Source organism: Natator depressus, chromosome 2, assembly GCF_965152275.1.
Source record: "Natator depressus isolate rNatDep1 chromosome 2, rNatDep2.hap1, whole genome shotgun sequence".
Lineage (NCBI taxonomy): Eukaryota > Metazoa > Chordata > Testudines > Cheloniidae > Natator > Natator depressus.
The window spans coordinates 60,922,275-60,937,302 of record NC_134235.1 but is presented as its reverse complement, the minus strand read 5'-3'; the positions used below and the strand labels follow the sequence as shown (position 1 = coordinate 60,937,302).

General features: G+C 36.7%; 1 long non-coding RNA gene across 3 annotated transcripts in view; it reads right to left on the bottom strand.

Annotated features, from left to right (window-relative positions):
- LOC141981391 (uncharacterized) overlaps nt 1–15,028 on the bottom strand; it is a 140,668-nt gene that overhangs the window by 72,235 nt on the left and 53,405 nt on the right. For all 3 annotated transcript variants that reach the window (XR_012637757.1, XR_012637756.1, XR_012637758.1), the window contains one exon: nt 2,956–3,073. This is a non-coding gene — a long non-coding RNA (uncharacterized LOC141981391). The remainder of the gene's footprint in view (nt 1–2,955; nt 3,074–15,028) is intronic.

The window sequence follows — 15,028 nt, the reverse complement described above, 5'->3', positions numbered from 1 at the left end:
AGATGCCACCAGCAGAAGCCTGATTTTCTTTGTTGGTGGTTTGGGTTCTGTAGTTTCTGCATCGGAGTGTTGCTCTTTTAGGACTTCTGAAAGCATGCTCCACACCTCATCCCTCTCAGATTTTGGAAGGCATTTCAGATTCTTAAATCTTGGGTTGAGTGCTGTAGCTATCTTTCACATTGGTATCTTCTTTGCATTTTGTCAAATCCGCAGTGAAAGTGTTCTTAAAACGGACAATATGTGCTGAATCATCAGCCGAGACAGCTATAACATGAAATATATGGCAGAATGTGGATAAAACAGAGCAGGATACATACAATTCTCCCCCAAGGAGTTCAGTCACAAATTTAATTAATACTTTTTTTTTTAAATGAGCGTCTCCAGCATGGAAGCATGTCCTCTGGAGCAATGTCTGAAGCATGTGAGGCATATGAATCTTTAGTGCATCTGGCACGTAAATATCTTGCGACGCCGGCTACAACAGTGCCATGCAAACGCCTGTTCTCACTTTCAGGTGACATTGTAATTAAGAAGTAGGCAGCATCATCTCCCGTAAATGTAAACAAACTTGTTTCTCTTAGCGATTGGTTGAACGAGAAGTAGGACTGAGTGGCGTTGTAGGCTCTAAAGTGTTACATTGTTTTGTTTTTGAGTGCAGTTCTGTAACAAAAAAAAGACATTTGTAAGTTGCACTTTCATGATAAAGAGATTGCACTACAGTGCTTGTATGAGGTGAACTGAAAAATACTCTTCCTTTTGTTTATCATTTTACAGTACAAATATTTGTAATAAACATAATATAAAGTGAGCACTATAACACAGAATAGAAAGTGTACAATTGAAATTTACATGTTTGAAAATGTACAAAAACATCCAAAAATATTTAATAAATTTCAATTTGGTATTCTATTTACAGTGCAATTAATTGCAATTAATCTTTTTAAATCACGATTAATTTTTTGAGTTAATCATGTGAGTTAACTACGATTAATCGACAGCCCTACTTTATATATTCTGTATGCTTACTGACTTTAAATACTTTGATACATTTTGATAAGTTGATTTATCATATTCATTTCGATATTAATGAAGAGCATTATTTTTTCATTACTGATATGATCTTAGGAATATGTTGTTATAATAGAAAAGGAGAAAAAAAATCTACAAAAGTTGTAATTTCTTAGACTAAAACTCTTCCTTAGGCAGGTTAATTATAATATTGTACTCTGTGTGACATGTAGTGGTATTACGAAAGTGCTTCAGTACTAGAAGATTACAGTATTGTACACAGTCCTAGCAAATAATGAATAATTGAAATCCAGTGCTTTTATGCTTCACTAGAAAAAACAATATTTCACGGCACATATAAATTTATTCATCTTATTTGCATTAAGGTTGAATGATCAGCAGTGACCAAAGCAAAAATAGTGATAGTACCTTGCTTTAAGTGGTGAAAAACATTCATAAATATTCTTAGGAAGCAAGATGTACCTGTATTTAATCAGTACTTATTAAAATTTTATTCCCTATAGCTATTCAACAGGATCTGTGGTATAAAAACATAATTACAAAAATCAGATCTGAGCTCATTTGACAACAGAAGGGTTTTATGGTGACCTATCTCCAAATGTTCCTATTTGTAATTAAATGCAGCGATCAGCAGTAAGGATTTTGAAGCTGTTTTAGTAGTTCCGCTATTCTGCTTAACATGTGGCACCCGTAATAATTAAAATGATACTAACACATGCACAATTTTATGGCCCTTATGGTGCAACCCATTATGCCAAATAAGGGCCTCTGTTTTCACAGCATACTGCACATGGTCTCATTACACCCACTTTTCTTTTCCTGTCTTCACACTAACAACTGTTAAAGTGAATCAACACACGAAACGTACTATAACAGCTTAGTGTTTATGATATGTGTGCTGTTAGTCAGTGAACAGGAAAATCTAAACATTTACTGTTTATGTAAAGAATAGCGTTAGTGTTAGCGAATTGCTTGGGTCTGCTTGCTTTATTATCTAGATCACAACCGTAATGATGGGTTTCAAAAACACCTATGGTTTTCCCTTTGTCTTGCTTTCCTATGCAGGTGTCTATAAAAGTCAGAGGAACTTTGCGTTTGCAGAACTTGGAATATTTATGAACCATTCAATTTTTCTTCATTAAAAAAAAAGTGTGTGAAAAATGTTTCTAGCATAATCTCATTTAAAAAATTTTCAAATAATTTTTGCTTCCTCCTCAATATATTGTACTGGGAGCAGTTTGGTTTATCCAAGGTGTTAGAAAGTTAAACCATTTTTATGTGGGTTCTCGGTAAAATTTATAAGAAACTGGGAATTCTAGATTAGTGCTTTTTCATCATGAATAATTTTGTAATTACACAGCTACTCAAAGACCTCCTACACTCATTTTACAGTCATCAGTTCCGAATGGCTTTCAGTCTCTTTGGTCTGGGATGCATTCCAAAGTAGGTCCCATAGGTGGAACACCAATGGATTTGACTAAATCTGTCCTCCACATTTTATATTATAGCTTTGTGTGAACATTAGTTGAAAGTTCAGATAAAGAGTAACAACCTGTCCTTTCATTTTCTCCCCTTTTCCCGCTGTGGACTGCCACTTAATCCTAACAGTTTCAGGATTTTGTTCTGTTATTAATGGTAGGCACTGAATGAGAATGGCATAACAAGTCAATTGATTTCAGAGACATAAGACTAAAATCACCACAAAGTTACAGTGGTTGGGCTCCAGATATCATGAACATGTCAACCGGAAAAGAATAATGTGCATAATGCGTAAGAGCCATGCGCTCATTAAAGCACTGCTTTTCCAAAGAAAAAAAGTGGAATTGTGAGATTTTGAACATACCAATGGTGATATAACACGTGAAAAGGGTGTGATAGGCAAGAAACATCCTAAAAAGTCAGAAGGTTTAAAGCAATCTGAACTACCTCATGAATGGAACATCAGACAGTGCTGTACTGTATTATTTCCATCATCCCCTCTCACTCCAAAGTTCGGTGGCGTGATATTATCCAGGATACTTGAGATTTTGCTCATGGAGGGAAACTGAAAAGAAAGAGAGGAATGATTGTCTTTGTTCCTGTTTGGCCTAAAACGGTCTTGCTAAAAAGAGATGAACAACAATTAAGGGGTAAGAAAAAGAGATAATTACTTCTGCCTGAACTTGAGGAAAGTTGAGTTCCATGAGCCCTTTTCTTTGATTAAAATGAACGTTTGTGATCAGCATTACTATTTACTACCCCATGATCAAAAACAAAATAACCCACTTTGTTTGTTTCTTACTGCAAATGAATTAAATTAGACACCATTAGGAGCACTAGCTGTTTATATCCTTGTTTCAGCAGTGGTAGTATTTGAAGTTTCCTGCGGTAAGTTCATTACTCGTATTTTGTCCAGAATTAGTGAAGCGTGCTGAAAATTGCTAATGACAGATGTTTCTCCACTCTGTCACACTTCTTGTATCATTTGATTTGGAAAGCAACATACGGTGTTCTGCTCTATCAGTATGTCACAGACTGTCTGTAAACAGCTGGTCATAACTCAGTTCAGTGAAAACCATTACTTTCCAATGAAGTGCTGGACACCCTCCAAATTGCATTTTGGCATGGCCTGGGCTGCATAATGCACAAAGTTCTTCTGTTCTGAGGTTACCTAAAGAAGGATTTTCCCCCTTCTATTTGTTTATTGTGTTTCAGGAAAACAAAGCACCTTTTAAAACAGTAGGCAGGAGATCAACAGCATGAGGAATAAAAAATCTTTTTCTTCTCTCAAGAGCCCACAGAAGCTGTGACTAGTACTGTGTTAAAAAAATAAAATAAAATAAAATAAATCTAACCCTACCTCACCATTTCTGTTTGTGTCTCAGGTTGAAATGGGTGTATTATTGGGGTCAGGGCACACAAGATGATGACAGATTGAAATGTCTCCTATCAAACAGTTGTGGCATTCTAACATTGCTATTCCACAACTCCTAATCACAATGAATCCAATTAAAACATCTCCCTGCAGTTTATACACTGGTCAGCTCCAAAGAAATGCATTTCATTATGCATGTGAGAAGCACAAAAATCAGACCTCAGCATTCATGTCAAACATACTAACACCTAAGGTGTAAGATTTATTTTTGCAAGTTGTAAATTATTTTGGTTTTGGTTTTTTGTTTTTAACCACAGCTTGGGTCATTTTAAGAGACCCTAATATTAGATTATTAATTTACAATTTAATTGAATAATCATCACATGTTCCATAAATACCAATAATACTATTATTAGCTATCAATTTCTGTGGCATAACAAGTATGTAATTATGAAGAATTTATACAGCATGTCTTAATAATTCTATTTAATTTACAGTGATTACCACATATTTTAAATTTAAATCAAATCTCTATTTCAGCTGCTTGGTTTAAAGCATGATGGTAGACATAGGCACCAGCGACACCTGCAGCCTCTGGAGACCTCCACAGTAACTGGAGACCACCAAGCCAAGGGAATCCTTCCAGCTACTACAAATAGACAGATTGTTTCCATGTAGAAAATTAAAGTGATAAAACGAACATTTGTATTCAAGAGCCTTGAAACACAAACAAAGATCCCATTGGAAGGGGAAGAACACAGAAGGGACAAAACTCATGTTGAGGTTTCTGACTGTACCCACAGCCACAAAAATGTAACCCATGAAAAGGCTGAAATAGCCACAGATTGAAACAACCCAATGTCAGCTGATAACGATGGATTCTCCAGTGTCTGCCTAAATAAAGCCCTGATCTGTCATGGGATGCCGCCAGATGTGGATCTGAGAAACAAACACACAGAACCCAAAAACTTATAGAATACTTCTAGAGTATTCTAGAAAACAATATGCCAGTGTCTCAGATTAGTAAGAAAAAAAGCCACATGAAATCTCTTGTATTCCTTTGAAATGCATCAATACGAAGAAAGAGCTCTTTCCATTTGGTATAGAACAAATTCCTTATTTTCTCATTGTCTTGTTCAGCACTGCTGAACAGATTAACGTCATTGAGAAATACCCTGGCAGAAGTACTCCCAGAGTTTGGCTGATGATATCACAATTTCTTTATTGGTGTGATATTTTTTTACTACCCTTGGAGAATACAACCAGTTGGGATTATCACATTTGAGAGGTTTCAGAGTAACAGCCGTGTTAGTCTGTATTCGCAAAAAGAAAAGGAGTACTTGTGGCACCTTAGAGACTAACCAATTTATCTGAGCATAAGCTTTCGTGAGCTACAGCTCACTTCATCGGATGCATACTGTGGAAAGTATAGAAGATCTTTTTATACACACAAAGCATGAAAAAATGGGTGTTTACCACTACAAAAGGTTTTCTCTCCCCCCACCCCACTCTCCTGCTGGTAATAGCTTATCTAAAGTGATCACTCTCCTTACAATGTGTATGATAATCAAGGTGGGCCATTTCCAGCACAAATCCAGGGTTTAACAAGAATGTCTGAGGAGGGGGGGAGAGGGTAGGAAAAAACAAGGGGAAATATGACTTAGCCACTCCCAGTCTCTATTCAAGCCTAAGTTAATTGTATCCAAATTTGCAAATGAATTCCAATTCAACAGTCTCTCGCTGGAGTCTGGTTCCGAAGTTTTTTTGTTGTAATATCACAACTTTCATGTCTGTAATCGCGTGACCAGAGAGATTGAAGTGTTCTCCGACTGGTTTATGAATGTTATAATTCTTGACATCTGATTTGTGTCCATTTATTCTTTTACGTAGAGTGGGTCTGTGTGGAGGGGGGGGAGGAGAAAACCTGGATTTGTGCTGGAAATGGCCCAACTTGATTATCATACACATTGTAAGGAGAGTGATCACTTTAGATAAGCTGTTACCAGCAGGAGAGTGGGGTGGGGGGAGAGAAAACCTTTTGTAGTGGTAAACACCCATTTTTTCATGCTTTGTGTATATAAAAAGATCTTCTATACTTTCCACAGTATGCATCCGATGAAGTGAGCTGTAGCTCACGAAAGCTTATGCTCAAATAAACTGGTTAGTCTCTAAGGTGCCACAAGTACTCCTTTTCTTTTCACATTTGAGAGGATCCAAGGGAATCAATGAGGAGAAAAAAAGTAAAATTACCAGAGAAGGATCTTAGCTCCATTTTTGCCATGGTACGATTATATTGTTATTTGTATAGCAGCAAGCAAAGCTCTCTACAGGCAGGCAGGAACACAAGGTCCCGAAACAACATATAAATATGGAAAAAGGAATGGGATACAACAAAAAGCAATGTGAATGAATAGTACAGTTTATCATTCACTGTGTCAATTCAATCATTTTTTTTTGGATTACTAAAGTTCACTAATTTTTAAAAAATAGCCTCTCTTTATTTGATTCAACTAAATAACAAACATAAATTAACACGTTTACATTAAAAATGCAAAAGGCTACCAGTGAGTATCCTGTTACTCCTAAGTATATATCATGCCTCCTTCAGATGGGGGAAGAGTAACATTATTCACTCCTTCAGTGAAGCTCATTAGAAAAGTTTAGATGTTTTCCATTTGGTAAAATATCCATTTGGTCTGATATCCAAATCAAACACAAGTCAGAGATTTGCTGTCCTAAAAATCTTGTACAAACCAGGAACTCTGTAAAATCTTGTAGGAAAAAAACATTTTATGAAAACACCACTGATGAAGTCTCACAGGAGTTTGCCATCAATCAGGTTATGGTACCTGGTCTACTTTCTGATAAGTAGCAGGAGAGGAGGGAAGAGAGATGGGCTTCAGTGACTTTCAACGGCAGCTCTGAAAAATATGGCTCACCTCTAATTATATCTGCTCAATAAAAAGGAAATGTAACTTCCTCCTCAGAGAAAGAGGTATTATTGGATAAAAAGAAAAAAGAAAATTAGATCAGACCAACTAACCTCTTTCAGAAGATACTAGAGAAAGAAAGAAAACACTGCTTGTACTTAATAGGGTATAAACATGTGTGAAAGCCTTTTGAGGGTTATTTTAATGGATATTGTCATGTTAAAAATTCATATTAGAAAGTGTCTTATTTTGGTTACAAATGCTGTAAACTTAAATTACAACAGTGGGGGAAAAAAGTAAAAGTCTACTCTAATTTATTCTTCCCTATTTGTGCTGTTTATTTTTTGCATTTCTCTCAACTTGGAGCCTGAAATTTAATTAGACATTCAGTTTTTTACAGCTATTTTTCTTTCAGTTTCATACTATGTCCCTTCTGCCCTAGCAAAATGCTATAGTGTTTATGATCAAACAGTACAGGGGAATGTTTGTTGAAAAAAATCTATTTTGGGGGCTTGTTTTCTTTTTTGCTTGTTTGTTTGTTTGTTTTACAGAAAAATTATTAGTCATTAGGTTTTGTGAAGAATTATTCACAAAAGATAAATCATTGGCAAAATTTGACCTGAAAGTATTTCATTGAACTATGCTGGTTGGTCATGCTGGTCTGCTCTGTTATTAATACAAATGGAATCCTAAAAATCCTACAAAATCCAACTGAAGGTCTCTCATTGGCTTAACACACTTGCAACCAAATCAATCATTTAACTGTATGAATGCCTGAAGTCTTCCCATTCTAGGGAGCTGTGGTGTTCCCATGAGGTTGGAAGAAGCAGAATTCAATTGTAGTGAATTTAAAGGTAACAGATTATTTAGCTGACAGGCCATAGACTGAGATCTTGGTGGTTCACTTTAGCAATCTACCTCCTAGTCTGACTAAAACAGGTGCTCTAGCATTACTGAGTAAAGTCTCCATAAGTCCTGACTTAATTAGGTTGAATACTAGGTAGCCAGTATTGTACATTATTGGGTTGACTTTTAGGTCCTATGTTCACCATATGGGCCCATAATGTAATTATACCAACTGAAACATGGTACACCTAAATAAATGAATGCAATAGGGAGAGAGAGAAAAGAGTCAATATGAACAGGAGGCTTGTTTTTGAAAGCCAACTAATACAGTTAGATTTTGTTATAGAGTTAATACCTGTAGTGAGGTTAGAGCAGTAATACTCCAGCCTGAATAGCACCATAGCCATTTTGCCACCAAACACCATCTCAGACAGCTACAAAGCATGGGACTTGCATCCTGAGCAGTAATGCCGCCTGTTGTATTAATTTAGATGCAATAAATGGGCCAAAGGTGTTAACATAAGCTAGTCACTGTCCAAAGTTGAACAAGGTCCAGGCTTTGGTATACAGAGACCTCAGCCTGCTTAGCACCATGGCAAACACACCATTAAAAATGTTTTTAACCCTCCATTAAGGATACAGAAAACATGGGGAAATGGTTAAGGCATTTGAAATGTAAAGTATTAAGTAAGATTTCCATTTTAACAACATTTTTTGTTCCCTTTCCCTTAAGCTGGAGAGAGTTTTGACAGCCTCTTATATGCCATCAAAGATGGTAATGATTGTCCTTTGGGGTAAAAGAGAAGAAGTCAGTTGAGATGAGCTGGAGCTGTCATTGCTGGAGCTGGTGTTGTAAAAGTCTGATCTCATTTCATCGCAGGTGATGTTTGGGATTCAGCTGGTGCTAATAAAGGTAGTGATGTTATCTGGGTCCCTCTCTGTGGCCCAGTCATTAGGATCTCAGAATTAGGATGACAAAGACCCGGGTCCCAGGAGATGGTGAAGGTCGCAGTCATGATGGTGAAGTTTGCTCCAGTATCCTCCATCTGTTCTTATTTCCCCCCAAAAAAAGTTTCTTTCTTTAAAAAAGAGAGTGATGGGTGGAACTGCCCATCGCCTCATTATTTGTCCCCCAATTAGGCCTAATACCTGACACTCCCATTTTGGTTCATTAATTTCAGGTTCCGCATCTTCTGTTTTTACCAGGCATGATTTCAATGCAGTCTTCAAGTTATATCAGTAGGCCTTTTTGTTTAGATTAATTCAGTCTGTCTCCTTCTCACACCTTTTCCCATCAACATTTGTTATTATAGGTTATTATGACACCTTATGAACTTTCACATACTTTTTACAGTTGAGCTCACAATTAGAATAAATTTGTAAGTCCAATTATTATAATATGCCAGCAATCTGAATAAAGCCAGTATCTAGCAGGAAGGGGCTCCAGCTTTGGTATGATCTCCTAACATTGCAATATAGTGTGTCCGGGTATTCCATGAATGACTGCTTTTATTCAGATTCTCTCACTGTGAGTACACTGTTAGATAAATATTATTATATATGGATGCAACTTCACCATGAAACCATCACCAAGAATAGTCAAGACATTGTGCCGTGATTACTTTGTAGCTCTTTGACTCAGTTTGTCACATTGACCTGATTTTTATGTCATCCTTGTGCAACTACAGATTAATTCCACTGAAGAAAATGGAGTTTAATGGTATACATGAGATGAGAATAAGGCCCAAGGCACATTTTCTCTATGAGAAACCACCGACAAGGTAGGGCCATTGACCATGATGTTACAGACCAGTGCAATTAACCTAAATAATGTGAATTTGAACATTGAACAGGGGGAGTGATTACAGACTGAATTATGTGTGGCATAACCCAACATCCTCAAGTTCATTTCTCATAATAACCTTGTTTTGACCTCACTGTTGGGTTATACCACACATTATATATATTTTATATTCACTGTTCTCACATACTCTAAGAACAGTGAATATTTACTGAACTAGTAAAATCTATGCTTCCAAAATGAAAGCATTATCAAGGCATGAAAGAAAGGGTACATCTACATATGAATGCATATAGACAAAATGCCAGAGTAAACAAATGATAGGGGCCAGATTTGTTTGCAAAGAAATATGGAGGCAATCACAACATGACACGAAGGTGCTCAGTGCAAGGAGTGCTGTTTCATGTATCTCATAAAATATATCATTTTGCCAGAGTGTGTCAATCTCAGCACAAGTTGCAAAGAAATATAAACAGGAAACATATTCATAACTGTACAGCTACAAGACAAAGCTTGGATGACGATGTTACCAAAACAGAGGTAATTTTGGGGTCCCATGAATAAAGCAGGATTTAGCAACAGATTGGTGTGTGAAACTGGAAATAAACACGCAAAGTGAATTTCAAAATAGATACGGGAGCTAAATGAATTAGTCATACCAAGTACATACAAAATTATTAATATCAAATGCTACATTTGTTTCATATAGTATGCACAAAATGAGCTCAAGAGGCAAAATCATATTGGCATGTCTGTGTAGACATATGCTAGTCAACAGTGTTTTAAAGAGTGCTTAGTTGAAAAAGTATCAAGTGCAGATTATCAAAAAGGTGAATAACTTTGTCCACAAACAGCATGCAAAAGATATTCTTAAATAATTTCATGAGGTGTGTAGCAGACTGAGATGCTTTAAGGGTATAATGCATCATAGTTCCAGTATGCCAGTCAGGGTTCCTTCCCCACTCTGAACTCTAGGGTACAGATGTGGAGACCTGCATGAAAGACCCCTTAAGCTTATTCTTACAAGCTTAGGTTAAAAACTTCCCCAAGGTACAAACTTTGCCTTGTCCTTGAACAGTATGCTGCCACCACCAAGCGTTTTAAACAAAGAACAGGGAAAGAGACCACTTGGAGACGTCTTCCTCCCCCCCCCCACCAAATATCCCCCCAAGCCCTACACACACCCTTTCCTGGGGAGGCTTGAGAATAATATCCTAACCAATTGGTTCCAAAATCATCAAAGACCCAAACCCCTGAATCTTGGAACAATGGAAAAATCAGTCAGGTTCTTAAAAAAGGGATTTTATTAAAAAAATAAAAGAAAGGTAAAAATCATCTCTGGAAAATCAGGTTGGAAAATACTTTACAGGGTATTCAGATTCAAAACACAGAGGATCCCCCACTGGGAAAAACCTTAAAGCTACAGAAAACAGGAATAAACCTCCCTCTTAACACAGGGAAAATTCACATAAAACAAAAGATAAACTAATCCGCCTTGCCTGGTTTACCTATACTGGTTGCAATATTGGAGACTTGGATTAGGATGGGTTGGAGAAGTTGGATTTCTGTCTGGCCTCTCTCATTCCGAAGAGAGAACAACCACGTAAACAAAGAGAACAAACAAAAGCCTTCCCACCCCCCCACCCCAAGATTTGAAAGTATCATGTCTCCTTATTGGTCCTTTGAGTCAGGTGCCAGCCAGGTTAGCTGAGCTTCTTAACCCTTTACAGATAACAGGATGTTGCCTCTAGCCAGGAGGGATTTTATAGCACTGTATACAGAAAGGTGGTTACCCTTCCCTTTAAATTTATGACACCACCAAAATACATGCACCATGTAAAGTCCTGTTAGCACTGACAGATGAAGCTAGATGTTACTTAGCTAATTTAGACCCCAACTGGTTGGGTTAATAGTATTGTCACCATATAAAACCCAATTTGGTAAGTCTTTGTAGAGATCTAAAAGATTTGAATTAGGTTATCAAATGTGACAGCTACTCGATGAGAGCTGTTGAGGTCAAGTCTAGACCTCAACATTCAAAAGTATTTTCACTTTTGGATACAAACCAAGAGTTTTGGTTGGTCCAACTGCATAGAAAAAAATGCCAAATTCAGCACCTTCTATTGCCTATTCGGTAAGCGTGCATATAAAAGACTTTCTTTCAGGACTCGTTGAGCACCTGAAATTCCAAGATCTTTGAGAATCTGGATAAGGTTGGAGTAGTTTTTACTTATTATGGTTAATCATTTGTATTTCAACAGCATGCAGAGGACATCAGTCAAGGCATCAGGGCCCCAAGCACTGTTTACACATATAGCAAAAAGGTGGTCTTTGCCTGGAAGAGTGTACAATTTAAGTGATATTAACCCCACAATGACAGGCTGCATTTGGCTCTATACCATGACAAAGAAAATAATTAACTTTGTCATTTCAATGGGAATTTTTTGGTGAACAAGGCATACGGGAATGAGCTCCAAGATGTTACGTATTTGTTCCAAGACTGATTCAACAGAACATTTTGGACGCCAGACATTTGGAGGTAACTAATCACTATAATCTGGATACCAAATTTGATGAAAGTATTGAAGAAGAGACTACTGCAAGAAAAAAATAACTAATATTAATAGAGACTATCTGATTCAAGTGTGAAAGATGAAGAACATTTTGACCTAACGGGGACTACAACTACAAGAGTAAACCACATGTGACAGATTCTAGTCATGTCATTTAATGCTGTTGGGAAGAATTCAGATACCATGGCATTGGGTGAGGTAAAATACCTGAATAGAACAGAATAGAACACTTTGTGAAATAATCATCTGCATGATTTCTAACATGGTACATGAAGAGAAGATTTTTACATGTTAGAGCTTTTTTAATATGCAGACTACACTAAGTAAACAATTGTGAATTTGGACCATTCAAAAAAAAGATAGGCACACAAGAGTACATCCTAGTTTTAATACATTTGGAAGTATTTATTTTCTTCTATTCTCTGTCCTACAATATACATGGTTCTCTGTGGAGACCTCTGATGTGTGAGATTATTATATGCGGCATTTTTCACTTTGCTTTTTAATTCCCCCCATAAAGATGGTTAAATTAAACACTTTATCCATCATTAAGATGCATTCTGCCCATAGATGGAACAACATAATGACAGCAACTTTTTAAAAGTGACATCATTATACCTGACTCCTTCACTCCCAAAATCCACCTATAACAAGCGAATTTGGGTGATCCACTTTTAGAGGGATGTTTAATAAATAATTAATTGACAATTAACTGTTTTTGCTTGCATAGAGAATGGTATCCCGAATTCCCTCTGTGTTATCGTAGGCTGTTTCAAGGGCAGTCACATTAGACTGCTTCCTTCTTTCCTTAATTACTGTTCTATATAGTTATAAATAGCAGACAGAAGGTGAGGGAAAGTGACAAAACAAGTTTATTCTTAAGTCTAACATAAAACACTACTGGCTAGATATGTACAAGAAATTATAGAAGCAAGTGTTGAACTATATACACATGTTATAACAGAGGGAAAACACATTTTATATATACTCAGCAAAAAATTCAGAAATAACTTCTTAACCAAAAATGATAAACTTGTCCTTATCTAATTACTTTATGAATCATTATCATTGTCCTCCCGCAGAGATTAATACCCTCAAGACATTCTCTTGGTATCTTTCCAGTCTCATCAGGGAATTTCCAACAATCTCTCCTTTTAATTTGTCAGGTCATCTCAAAGGAGGTTTTTAGTAGATCTCTGTCTCTGTTAGGCTATTTAGAAGATGGCAGTTTCTCCCAATTCATTCCCACTCAATGAGTTAGAGCAACTAAACAACCTCTCAAGTCAGATTCCAGAGACAAACTAAATACTGCAGCACTTGGACTATCAAATACAATGAAGCATGGAAACGGCAATCATCAGTTGCCATAGAAATGCCATATGGACATCTCCTCAGGTTCTTCAGTACCCAACTAGACCAACATTTACATCACAATACTGTATCTCAAAAGGACACTGTATTAAATCAATTCTTTGGCCACAGGTACAAAACAGAATTTGTACAGTCATTTAATTCTTGCCTTGTTTTGTTTAGGAGTAGGAGAACTTCAAAGGGTTTTGACTGTGGCTCGAACCACTTTTCAAACATTTCTGACTACAATACCACCTACAGAACCATCCATTAGTATTCTTCTGTGTACCATTCCAAAACCTCAGCCATATCACCAGTAGATTAGCTTTCCATTAGTATTAACACTGGCAAATGCCAATTCTAAACAATAAAATCACTAGAAATGATTAGAGAAACAGTTCACATAGAAATCAAAGGATTTTAATGATATCCTAGTCTTATGCAGCCGTTGCTTTTATATATCTCATTTGAGGGCAAGATAGAGCTAGGAACTGGAATCCTAGAGAATACGAGTCCCTTTTTCTGTGCTATGTGACAGGAACAAAGGAATGGTTAAACTGGATTACACCGTGGTCCACCAAGCCCCATATCCTGCCTGACTGTGTCCCAGTACAGGTGCTTTAGAAGAAGGAGCACAAAATTCTATAGTGAACAATTTAGGAATAACTCTTGCCTTAGAGGAAGTTTCTTCCTAGCCTCCATCAATTGTTGCTAATCTCCTGAAGTATGAGAGTTTCTCTCTCTCATAAAAATGTTTATTCTGTTTAATATAATTGTGGATGTACTTATTATACATAAATGTCTAATCTTTTCTTAAATCCTTCTAAGTTCTGGAAACTAGGAACAAATACATGGCTATCCCATTAGAAAGTGATGGAAACCCAGGAAGTTACAAAACGGTTGTTTATTTATCAAAAACATATACTTTTTTAACTAGAATTAAGCTGGCTCATTAAAACATGGAAATTTTAGTTCTCAACACTTCCTAAAGGGAAAAGCAGGCTCTTTTTGCTCTCTTTTGCGTAAGCAAACAATCAAAATGGCAGCTTCCTCTTTAACTGTTTTTTTTTTATTTAAGAGATTTCTTTTTCTTTTTAAGGTGTTTTTCTTTCCACGGAAATTTTCTAGTAGATACTTTAATGGTGCCTGGGCAGACTACAAATGATTGCATACAATGGAGTGACAGCATGCATCACATATTCTTCCACAGTCTCTAATCCTACTCTGAGAAGATTACCATAACACAGGAGCCACAAGAAAATGATTTGTCTAAATCAAGGTAGTTTAATACAAGCCTTAATGAGTGAAATTATTGAGGTGGGGGTTACTTCACTGATTGGGTGGCCATCAAAATATGCCATCATTGTACATTTATTAATTTTTAATATTTCAGTTATAAATGACTTTATTAATTCAGTTTAGTGGTAGTGTTAGATTACTATTAAAATTTAAGGTTTCTCTCACTAAGGGGACAATCTGATGCCTGCTGAAGCCTATGGGCTTTGAACCAGTGCAAAGAGATGCACTTGGGTGTGTGTCAGTATTTACACAGAGGGGGACCATGATGCTTTCCAAGGTACCCAGAGTTATAAGGCACCTTGCTCTCACCTGACTTGCTGTTACTCTACAGGTTAATGATCGGCAC